General features: G+C 45.8%; 1 protein-coding gene across 21 annotated transcripts in view; it reads left to right on the top strand.

Annotated features, from left to right (window-relative positions):
• fbrsl1 (fibrosin-like 1) overlaps positions 1-7,500 on the top strand; it is a 211,314-nt gene that overhangs the window by 83,191 nt on the left and 120,623 nt on the right. The window contains exon 1 of one of the 21 annotated variants that reach the window (XM_035530318.2): positions 1,115-1,155. The exons of the other annotated variants lie outside the window; for them this stretch is intronic. The gene's annotated coding sequence lies outside the window, so the exon portion shown is untranslated. Of the gene's footprint in view, positions 1-1,114; positions 1,156-7,500 lie in introns of those variants that run through there. 21 annotated transcript variants of the gene reach the window in all.

Raw genomic sequence — 7,500 nt, 5'->3', positions numbered from 1 at the left:
CACTGTGTAGACCGGCCTCAGACACAGCACTCACGACTTCATAACAACAACAACAAATAAAGAATGAAAGGCAAAGAAAAATCAGAAATGTACAATCGACCACAAGGGGAAGGGAGTGAGGTGAGGCCAAAAAAAGAGATGAGAGCATCGTGATTTTCCATCGTGGGTTTGTAGCAGTCAGCCACAGTGCCAGTTTCTCATCCCCTACACATGAGAACAGCGTCCCACCACAGGATGAGGCGATAGGCAGATGTTCTTCACACTTACACCCCTCTGCTGAGGCCCTCACAGGCTTACAACTGCTAGTGCTTTGGCTTGAGAGAGAAAGAGAGAGAGAGAGAGAGAGAAAGAGAGAGAGAGAGAGCGAGAGAAAGAGAGAGAGGTGAAAAAAGTGAAAAACAAACGTGGTTCAGTCCATCCTGTACTGAAGTGAAGTCTCAGTTTGCGGTAGACACAACCGTTACTTGTCACGTGCGCGCACACACATACACACACACACACAAATAAACTTCATTACATTCAGATATTGATACATCTGTATCAATATCTGAGTGGTACATTCCTGGTCACTCACTTCTCTCTCTCTGGCTAGTCAGTGTCAGGATGTCAACAGTGCCCTTCTACTTGCATGCCGTTACCGTAGAGACCAGCCCAGGAGGTGCCTGGCAGGCACCGAGAGCGTAGCGTCTGGGAACTGTCTGAGGATCCCAGACTTGGTGTTATCGTGTGGTGTGTACCCCCTCCTCACACACACTCTGAGTGTCTGTTCACTTACTCCTGCTGCTCCTAGTAACCTGTTCACCTCCCCGACTTTGACGAGGCAAGAACGAGATCAAAAGAAGGTGAAAATTATTCTGTTTGTGTTCAGACTGCTGTTTTGAGCAGGTACATATGTATCTCGGAGCTTTAGATCAGTCAAATCTTTCTGAAATGAGACAAGGAGCTGCTGTGTTCAGATGTTGCCACGTGACATCAGTCATGTCGGGCTCCTCTCCCATAACAGGAGATGACGTGATCACTCACAGAATGGTCAGAGTGCACCAGCAGACAGAGTTCACAGCAGAAGACACACAACCTTCTTCTAGTACTGTGGTGGTGTTACATGTTCTGATGTTATGCATTCTGTTACTTTTACTGACGTTGCGTGTTCTCACGGTACGTATACTGATGCTACGTGTTCTGATGTTACGTGTTCTTACATTATGTGTACTGGCGTTACATGTAGCGATGTGGCCATCTGATCTCTACAGTCATTCTTTTTAATATGTGATGTTTGTGGTACTGGTGAAAGTGGTAAATATGTGCAGGGCTGTAGCTGTGATTCTCCGTGTCTCCAGACACATCCTAGTCCGTTACATAAGGGTGTGTGGGGGGGTGCTGTTTTTGGTCTTTGTTTGTTTGTGTGTGTGTGTGTGTGTCTGGGTGCTATAACCAGTTCCTCCAGAGACAGCGCAGTATAAAGGTATGCTGGTAGTGAGTGGGGAGAGACTAGGTTGCTCACAGACACATCAGATGATCTTAACACACACACTTTCACAGAGATGCACCATACCACACGCGCACACACAGACACTCTTCAGGGATCATGGAGGAGGACCTGGACTGTAGGCTCAGAGAGATGGCATCAGGCCGCTAGTGCAGGCCTTGACTTCCGTGGAGCCCCAGGATCCTGCTCAACCTGTTCTCTGTGTCTTCTCTCTAAAACTGGGAGACATTCTCCAACTTAGACGCCTTTATCGGTTCTGGTTTCTGACCAGCCTGGTCAGCCTTGACGAGTGTGGAACCGTACTTACACACATTTGGGTCGTGTGCGATGTGGACTGGGTTTCATAGCTTGAGATTTTACTGCCTTCACACTTTCCTATGGTACCACTCCTGGGAAATGTCCAGACATATCCAGAAGGCCCGAGCGCTGTGTGCTTGCGGAATGCTGAACACTGCAGTTTTCCGAACGTGTCGGTCCTATTATGTCCGATGTGGAGTATTAGGCTTCTATCTTTATCAGGCTGTAGTCTATTAGAAAGCACTTTGGTACTTGGCCTTTGTGTTTAATTGAGGGAGCTTTCAAACTCAGAGCCAATGAAGCGACTTGCTGGGTTATGATGTTTCCATCTCTCTCTAATGACTTCCCCTTGGTTATCTTTAATGACCACTGGCCTTATTAGACCATAAAACGCTCGGTGATTGCGGCAGTGCGGAATGACAGCCAGTGTCACCACGGCGATGTCTCAGAGCTCCGGTTCACGGCGCTGTGTGACTGCATGCGGGTTTAGGCTGGACATGTGTGCTCTCAGGAAGTCAAAAACTAGACTTAAACAGCACAGCTCAGCTCGAAACGCACACTCGTGTTACGGGTTTGTCTGTGTCTCCAGCTGTGTGGACACTGACCTCAAGATGATGTGTGTGTTTGTGCGTGTTTCTATGGGTTGTGCTACAAAATGAACAGCACACAGAACGAACAATGTAATTATAATGACCAACGGTATACTGTAGGTGTAATGTGTTCATACAGTGGGTGTCTAATTTTTCCAGAGAGAGAGAGAGTTATAAAATTCTGCGATGTTCTCAGACTGAAACTACTAGCTGTATTTTATAATACCGAATAATTGTGATTCATTCACCATCTCACAAACTTAAATTATGTTTCACTTTTTGATTAAGAATGTGATATAGAACATCATAATAAAAATTAAAAATTCTATTGTCCACAATACAGTGGAGTGCATGCACATGTGCGTGTGTGCGCGTGTGCGTGTGTGTGCGTGTGTGTATGAGTGTGTGTGTGTGTGTGATTGTGATTGTGCGCGTGTGTGTGCGTGTGTGCGCGTGTGTGTGCGCGTGTGTGTGCGTGTGTGCGTGTGCGTGCGTGTGTGCGCGTGTGTGCGCGCGTGTGTGTGCGTGCGTGTGCGTGCGTGCGTGTGCGCGCGCGCGCGTGTGTGTACGTGCGTGTGTGCGCGCGTGTGTGTACGTGCGTGTGTGCGCGCGTGTGTGCGCGCGTGTGTGCGCGTGTGTGCGTGCGTGTCTGTGTGTGTGTGCGTGTGCGCGCACGTGTGTGTGCGTGTCTGTGTGTGTGCGTGTGCGCGCACGTGTGTGCGTGTGTGTGCGTGCGTGTGTCCGTGTGTGTGTGTGTGTGTGTGTGTGTGTGTGTGTGTGTGCGTGTGTGTGTGCGTTCTTCTCCCCCAGACGTTGTCTCCTGCTCCCCTAATGGCGGCTATGATAGTCTCTGCGCAGGGCCGTGAGCTCCAGGCAGAGTGATGTGAAGTTGTGCGCGTGCGTGTGCGTGCGTGTGTGTGTGCGTGCGCGTGTGCGTGTGTGTGTGCATGTGTGTGTGATGATCTCTGCGCAGGGCCGTGAGCTCTGGGCAGACTCAGCCGTGAAAAATACTTTTAATTTCCTCGTTCTGCGGAGTGGAGTTGGAGGTGAGGGGAGAGATGATGCTCATCAATCCACACCGTGCAGGCACTGCTACATAATGGACGCCCTTAACTGTCTCTCCACCCGCAAGCCCTTAACTGTCTCTCCACCCGCAAGCCCTTAACTATCTCTCCACCCGCAAGCCCTTAACTATCTCTCCATCCGCACGCCCTTAACTGTCTCTCCACCCGCAAGCCCTTAACTGTCTCTCCACCCGCAAGCCCTTAACTGTCTCTCCACCCGCAAGCCCTTAACTATCTCTCCACCCTTAACTGTCTCTCCACCCGCACGCCCTTAACTGTCTCTCCACCCGCACGCCCTTAACTGTCTCTCCACCCGCAAGCCCTTAACTATCTCTCCACCCGCACACCCTTAACTGTCTCTCCAACCGCACGCCCTGCTCTAACCTCTCCACCCACACACCCTTAACTGTCTCTCCACCCGCACGCCCTGCTCTAACCTCTCCACCCTCTCAACTGTCAATCTCATTTGAATGACAGCATCACCCACCACTAATGAAGCTCCTCCCTCATTCCTCTCTTTCTTTCTCTTCCTCTTTTTCCTCTGTTCATCAGAAGTGCCTCTTTGAGCTGTGAAACACACACCATACACACACACACACACACACACACACACACACTCATACACACACACACACTTATACACACACACACTCACACACACACACACACACACTCCCAGCATACGTGGCTCCAGCAGTAGAGGAAACCTCTCCCCTCTCTTGGCTCCAATAAACCAGTCAATCAGCCACTTAAAATTTCATACATTAATTTTGTTAATCTCTCTCTTTCTCTCTCTCTCTCTCTCTCTCTCTCTCTCTCTATCCCCCCCTCTCTATTTCTCTCTGGATTGTGTAAATGGAAACACTTCCCAGTTGACGCATTTGTAGCGTTTGGCTTTTTATTAACGAGAAGGTGAATGTGGGAATGAACTGGGAACGCGTTTTTCTTCCCTCTGAGGTATCACCCCCCAAACGTATCAGTATTACATGCAGACATGCCTGGAAATTAACTGTGACACCTTGGTATTTGTTTTCTTTTACTGTTTTTCCTGTCTGTCTCTCTCACTTACTGCCTTAGCAAAAAGACTAAATTAGCTTAATTTCTTTCTGTTTATTCCTGGCAGTGTGATACAAAACTCAATTATCCATCTCTTTCCTCCCAACATAATTAAAACCTGTTTATTTAGGTAGCAGCGCGCAGTGATGTTTTGAAGTAGGAGTTAGCTGTAGTGTCGACTGATGCTCTAGAAATGATCGGCTGTGAAGGCGCTCGGGTTAACGAGACGTCTGATGGACACTGAAGTGCGTCCATGCGTGGGAGCTCTGCTGGACACACCGCATCGTGCTTCACGCCACTCAAAATACAGCATCCCTCACTCCCCAATAACAAAAACAAACATTTTTTAACAACTTGTTTGGAGAAGGGCAGACAGAGAATTTCAGCTAAAACAAAAGTTCTCCCTGTTTGTTGAATTCCTTCTTCGTACTTAATCCCTGTTCATCCCTCCCTCTATCTGTTCATCCCTCCCTCTATCTGTTCATCTCTCCCTCTATCTGTTCATCCCTCCCTCTATCTGTTCATCTCTCCCTCTCTCCTCCCCTGCCTTGACGGAGTGCCTGTAATTAAGGCGCGCCGGGCCAAACAGGCAGTGTGGGTCGGCTAGTTCACAAAAGGCCCTGATCACAGTGTTTAAGAGATGTGTCCAACTAAAGGGGAGAGCAATACATCACAAAGAGTGCACACACACACATGCGCTCGCACACACGCACACGTACACATGCACACACACACATGCATGCATGCACGTGCACACACACACGCACGCGCATTTACGCCTGCGTGCACACACACAATGAAAATGTTTGAAATGGAAAGAGACTTTATACATGCAGATTCTACCAATGCTGTAGGTTAATTATTTGTGTATGTTTGTATATATTTGAGAGAGAGAGAGAGAGACAGAGAGAGAAAGAGCGAGAGGGTCTATTACTCTAGTGTGAGACCTGTTTTTCCACAATAACAGGGAGAGATCTGATAGTATGGGGACATTTGTCGGTGTGTAAGGCAGGAACATTGTCAGTTTTACACTAAATGCACTAAATCATTTACTAAACTGAAAGATTAAAAACCATCGTTGAGTTCCTGAGATGAACGATAGAGAGTAGATGTAAGTAGGTCAGTGGAAAACCACTAGGCAATATAACTGTGTGTGTGTGTGTGTCTCTGTGTTTTGTACATTTGTTCACAGTATATCTGCAATATCTGAATGAATATTATAAAAATATCATAATATTCTTAGAGGGTGAATCTGTTTCTCCAGAGAGAACCACACGTGCAGTTTCATCTCTGTTACGCTGACGGGCCTGTTACATCTCTGTTATTGCCAGTGAAAGTTGCTAGGTAGGCGGAGCTATAGTAGGGCATAGGGATGTGTTTGCCAGGGAAGCTGTCTCACACACCTCATAGTTACGAGAGAGAGAGAGTTTGTGTTCTTGGTTTGTGTTAACCTCCTTACACTGTTCAGTGCATTTCCATGCTAATATGCAATCAAAAGGGAACAGTATCAGTGTAGAAAAGGGCAATTAAAGAACAAAGGTATGTCGCCATAGCAATCAGAGCCCTGTAAGTGTGATTGGCCATAAATAACTTCATTAGCATATATTTCCATCCCTGTGTTTTGCATTCGCCACTGAGAGCTGTATCCCATGTAAGGATGCAAATAGTGAGGACTTGTTTACTAATAGTGAGCATATATTTACTAATAGTGAGGACTTGTTTACTAATAGAGAGCATATATTTACTAATAGTGATGACTTGTTTACTAATAGAGAGCATATATTTACTAATAGTGAGTACAGGTTTACTAATAGAGAGCATATATTTACTAATAGTGAGTACATGTTTGCTAATAGAGAGCATATATTTACTAATAGTGAGTACATGTTTACTAATAGAGAGCATATATTTACTAATAGTGAGGACGTGTTTACTAATAGTGAGCATATAGTTACTAATAGTGAGTACATGCTCACTAATAGAGAGCATATATTTACTAATAATGAGTACGTTTACTAATAGAGAGCATATATTTACTAATAGTGAGTACATGCTCACTAATAGAGAGCATATATTTACTAATAGTGATGACTTGTTTACTAATAGTGAGCATATGTTTACTAATAGTGAGAACTACTAATAAAGAACATATTTACTAACAGTGAGGACTGTTTACTTATAATGAGCACATATTTATTAATAGTGAGAAATCTTTACTAATAGTGAGCATGTTTACTAATAGTGAGCACCTATTTACTAATAGTGAGCACATATTTTCTTGTTTACAATAGTGAGGACATATTTTCTGAGAGATGCTCCAGTTCTAGCACTTTGACCTTACTGCAAAGTGGCTGTTGTTTGTGTACAGGGACATAGTGAAGCGATTTTCCAGAGTCGAGCACGGACTGACGGCTCCGGGCAGCTCTGTAGTCTGCTAAGAGTGGCGTCTTCACCATGTCCTGATGTCTTTCTCCTCTAGTTTAGATGAAATGATGAAGTGGTGTTTGTTTCAGCAACCTGGTATATGTGATGATGCATCAGTGCAGATGTGCGCTGTTTAATGAAAGGGGAGTTCTTACACACACACACACACACAAAGAGTATGCTATCCTGTTCTCTGTTGTTAGCCATTTGTGTGATTTTCCAAACTCCAAAAGGAAAAACCACAAATTCCGAACTATTCCAAATATTGACAGAGGTGGTGCAGTTTAGGATGACTTCCACTGCGGAAACTCCAATCAGGGCCTGTTTGGGAGATTAATAGTGTAACTCGCATACACACGTGCGCACACATACATACACAGTCACACACAGGATACTGTGGTAATGCTACACCAGTGAGCAGCTCACATGCCGACAGGCAGGCATACCCATGTGACACTGATGTAGTGGAGCGTGTAATTGTGGATTTCAAAAATAAAAAATTAAAAAGACGTGAGCCGTGCTGCTGATCTCTGGCACTGCCTCGCCCTGCCTCGGCTCAGCGAGATAGTGGAGAAAATCATTA

This window comes from Electrophorus electricus, chromosome 5 (genome assembly GCF_041902795.1).
Source record: "Electrophorus electricus isolate QZ-2024a chromosome 5, ASM4190279v1, whole genome shotgun sequence".
Lineage (NCBI taxonomy): Eukaryota > Metazoa > Chordata > Actinopteri > Gymnotiformes > Gymnotidae > Electrophorus > Electrophorus electricus.
This window is presented reverse-complemented; position numbering and strand designations above follow the sequence as displayed.